The sequence below is a fragment of the Sciurus vulgaris genome (genome assembly GCF_902686455.1).
Source record: "Sciurus vulgaris genome assembly, chromosome: 11".
NCBI classification, from domain to species: domain Eukaryota; kingdom Metazoa; phylum Chordata; class Mammalia; order Rodentia; family Sciuridae; genus Sciurus; species Sciurus vulgaris.
Window position 1 is genome coordinate 49911741 of NC_136472.1, and position 4833 is coordinate 49916573.

Sequence of the window (4833 nt, forward strand, 5' to 3'; positions counted from 1 at the left end):
TTATATTTTATTTTGAGATAGATTCTTGCCAAGTTGCTTAGGATCCTCTTAAGTTGCTGAGGCTAGCTTTGAACTTGAGCTCTTCCTGCGTCAGCCACCCAAGCTGCTGGGATTACAGGCATGTGCCACTGTGCTAGCCCCGTGACTCTGTGCTAGCCCCAATGATCTTCAGTTTTCAAAATCTTTTTCTTTCCAATCATTTATTTTGATTTTTAATTTTTAATAGAGTCCCTGCTTTTTATCTTCCAACTCATTAATCAATTTAAAGGCTTCTACTATATACATTTAACTTCCAAGAGCTCTTTATTCTCTAAATCTTCTTTATTCCAGCAGCATCTTATTCTTGTTTTGAGACACTATTTTCTTTTTTCTTCCTGAAATTTTAAATTCTACTTGTTACTTTTTAACATTTTCTTGTGTTCCCTGTTTCCATGAATTTCCTGCTTTTCAGATTGTTTGTTTTATATTTGGTCAGAGTCTGTATTCAAAAATCTCATGGACTTTGGCTGTCCATTTGTATTTAAGATGAAGTCACCGTGGGTGTGTAGGCCTTGTCAACTGATATCATTTCCATGGCTTTTGAGCTGTGGATTCCAGATAGCAACAAATACATGCTTTTTGTTTTGGTAGTTTGCACTGATGAGTTGCTCCATTGGGAGTGTTCTAATCTGTTTCCTGGAGATTAGACATCTGGCAGACACAAAACTAGAAACCGAAACCCAGAATGAGGTGGAGTCTTGCCATTCAAACTTTTTACCTGGTTTCAACAAGGTGTCTCACCACAGATCTCAGCATGCTACTGTCTTTGAAGCCCGAGGCCAAAGGATTTACCCTACAGCTACAAATTTCTCTCACCTATCATGACTGTGAGGTTCTCTGGCCTAGAGACATAGACTTGGGAAGATCTAAATCTTTCTTATGTAGACATGCAGCAAAGTATCCTGTAACTAGCCTGGGCCAACCACCAGGTACTTCCAATTCCCACTCTTTGCCAGAGTTTACAAATAAATCAGATTGCTTCCTGCTGAAAAGCACTTAGATTTCATCTCTCTGCTATCTGGGTCATTTGCTATTTGTCCATTAGTTTTCCTACTGAAATCTTGCTATCATTTTCTAAATGCTGTGACTTCATGTCCATTCTCTTTTATAGCACTTTAAAAATTGTTTTCTTATCATTTTAGTGAGGTTCCAGGAAAAAGCAGACATAAACTTGTATGCTTAATCTTCCAGATTTAATTGGAGATGGGCATCCATTTTATATTTTAAACAAAACTACATTAGCTATGTAAACTTTGAAATTAGGGCCCATGTTTCTTTTTCATTGTATTACTTGGTATTAAAGAAAGACAATAACAACATTTGTCACAGAAAAAAGAATTGTAGTGTTGAAGCTTATGCTCGTATGTCCTCATTCTGAGTGAGGTTAGATGATCATATGCCAAATTCTGAAGCATTTTCTCTCTGGAGAAGCCTGCTTCTCCAACTTCAGCTTCATGGGTTTCTCATTCTTGTTCTTTCCTACTAGGAACACAGATAGGCCAAGTGCGTTTTTGTGCTTCACTGGCTATCATATTATCCTTTTTAATTTTTCTTCCTTCTAGAACTTCTAATTCTCTAAAAATTTGTGTTTGTTTTTCTGCTTGCTGTCTGTTTTAGTTTATGACCATTACCTTAGTAGCATATAGAAACACAATGTGCTCTAAGTTTGTAGAAGGGAAGTCTGATGTAGGTCTTACTTGGCTAACATCCTGTTATTAGCAGGGCTACATTCTTCTGAATACTGTAGGAGAGAAGCTAGGTTTTGTCTTTTCTAGCCTCTACAGGTTGTATGCGATCATTGGATCACACTCCAAACTTACCTGGCAACAATCAAGTTACCGAACTCTGCTTCTGTCATCATTTCTTCTCTGAGTCTTCTTCCTGTTTCATGTGTAAGACTCTTTATGATTATTTTAAGCCTGTCTGGATAATCTAGGATAATTGCTTCAGCTCAAAATCTTCAATCATATCCACAAAATCCTCTTTGCCACATAAACTAACAGATTCAGAGATTTGGGGGATTTTTGTGTTTTTGTTTTTTTGTTTTTGTTTTTGTTTTTAGAAATCCAGTTACCTTGTAATTTATTTAAATTAAGAGAAAGGGTCATAATGTTTTCATGCAATATGCACTTGGTTCTTTAACAACTGTGACAAATAGAAAGAATTAGGGAATGATTCACTGATGGATGATTCATATAAAACACCAACATTTTAGGTTGTACATAATTAAAGAAATATTTTTTGAAACATTTGAAATACTGAAATAGCCAATACACAGGGGCATGCCTTAGATGGGCATAGGAATGCAGTTAAAAAATTAAAAAAAAAAAATTCCCATTGGAATTACTTAATTTCATTAAAACTACTGAGCAAGAAAAGCAACCTTGAACTTCCATATGATTTTACAAAATTACTATACGGTATCTTGACTGAAATCCAAGAGCAAAAGTTAAGACTCTCCTCTATTTTTGGTAAACAACTGCATGGTAAACTTAGATGACTTTTCCCTATGAATATTACCTGGGTATGGCCTTTTTAATATTTTATTTAAAAGAGGGAGCACCCAGGCCCACTCCCCTGCCCTTGGTCTAGTGCCCATCTAGTGCCTACACTGTGGCTGACCATCTATCAACATGGGGTCATTTTTGCCCACAAGCATTGATTATTCCTGACCTGGAGGCAGTGGGGCAGCACCCTTCTTGGGACACCACATTATCAAGTTCCTCTCAGGCATCATGCTAATGAAGAATAGGAGGTTTGAACAGTAGAGTATAATTTTATTGCAGAATTCTTTTTTAATTCATAGTATTATTACTATTATTCCTGCAGAGACACTATAAGTCTATGGGGGGAAGCTGCAATTCCTTGGATTCCCATTGCTAGAGGGGAAGATACACAAATAACATGAGTAAACAAGGGAAGAAAGTGCCCCAAACAAACCTAGATGCTAGACTCCAATGACCACATGGCAGAAGAAATGTCAGAAAGGGAGTTCAGAATGTACATAATTTAAATGATCTGAAAAGTGAACGATGAGATAAGAGAGCAAATGTAGGCAGTGAATGATTGCACCAATAAACAGTTAAAAGAACAAATGCAGGAAGCAAAAGATTATTTCAATAAAGAGATAGAGATTCTGGAAAAAAAAAAAAAAAGAAATCCTTGAAATGAAGGAAACAATAAACCAAATTAAAAACTCAATAGAAAGCATCACCAACAGACTAGATCACTTGGAAGACAGAATCTCAGACAATGAAGACAAAATATTTAATCTTGAAAACAAAGTTGACCAAACAGACAATATGGTAAGAAATCATGAATGAAACCTCCAAGAATTATGGGATATCATGAGAAGACCAAACTTAAGAATTTTTCAAAGTACATTGAGCTCCATAGAGACAGCGCCGGGGCAAGTGAGAGACCAATGCACTGGGCGACTCTGTGCCACGATGAGGAAAAACAATTAAACATAGGCAAGGGAGATCCTAAGAAGCCGAGAGGCAAAATGTCATCATACACATTCTTTGTGCAAACTTGCTGGGAGGAGCACAAGAAGAAGCACCCAGATGCTTCAGTCAACTTCTCAGAGTTTTCTGAGAAGAGCTCAGAGAGGTGGAAGACCATGTCTGCTAAAGACAAAGAAAAATTTGAAGACATGGCAAAGGTGGAGAAGACCCGTTATGAAAGAAAAGAAAATCTGTACCCCTCCTAAAGGGGAAACAAAAAAGAAGTTCAAGGATCCCAATGCACCCAAGAGGCCTCTGTTGGCCTTCTTCTTGTTCTATTCTGAGGATTGCCCAAAATTCAAAGGAGAACATCCTGGCCTATCCATTGGTGATGTTGCAAAGAAACTCGGAGAGATGTGGAATAACGCTGCTGAAGATGATAAGCAGCCTTACAAAAAGAAAGCTGCTAAACTGAAGGAAAAATAAAAAAGGATGTTGCTGACTACTGAGCTAAAGAAAAACCTGACGCAGCAAAAAAGGGAGTTGTCAAGGCTGAAAAAAGCAAGAAAAAGAAGGAAGAGGAGGAAGATGAGGAAGATGAAGAGGGTGAGGAGGAAGAGGAAGATGAAGAAGAAGAAGAAGATGATGAATAAGTTGATTCTAGCACAGTATTTTTTTCTTGTCTATAAAGCATTTAACCCCCCTGTACACAACTCACTCCTTTTAAAGAAAAAAATTGAAATGTAAGACTGTGTAAGATTTGTTCTTAAACTATACAGTGTCTTTTTCTGTATAGTTAATACACTACTGAATGTGTCTTTAGATAGCCCTGTCCTGGTGGTAATTTCAGTAGCAACTAACATTGCCTGGTACAGTATGGGGGTTGTAAATTGGCATGGAAATTTAGTGCAGGTTCTTATTGGTGCCCAGCACAAATTAGTTATATATGGGGACGGTAGTTTTTCATCTTCAGTTGTCTCTGATGCAGCTTATATGAAATAATTGTTGTTCTGGTAACTGAATACCACTCTGTAAGTGAAAAAAAAAGTTGCAGCTGTTTTGTTGACATTCTGAATGCTTCCAAGTAAATACAATTTTTTTATTAAAAAAAGAATTATTGGGATTGAGGAAGGCACAGAGATATAAACCAAAGGAATGAATAATCTATGCAATGAGATAATATCAGAAAATATCCCGAATCTGATGAGTGAAATGGAAAATTGAATTCAAGAGGATTACAGGACACCAAATGTACAAAATTACAACAGATCCACATGGAGGCAAATTATAATAAAAATACCTAACATACAAAATATAGACTTTTAAAGGCTGAGAGAGAAAAACATCA

The 4833-nt window shown here is 36.7% G+C and overlaps 1 pseudogene across 1 annotated transcript; it reads left to right on the forward strand.

Annotated features, from left to right (window-relative positions):
* Positions 1-3544: 3544 nt before the first annotated feature.
* On the forward strand, positions 3545-4279 carry LOC306638616 (high mobility group protein B1-like; annotated as a pseudogene). Its single transcript has one exon. The product of its transcript is annotated as a high mobility group protein B1-like (transcript).
* The last annotated feature ends 554 nt before the right edge of the window (positions 4280-4833 follow it).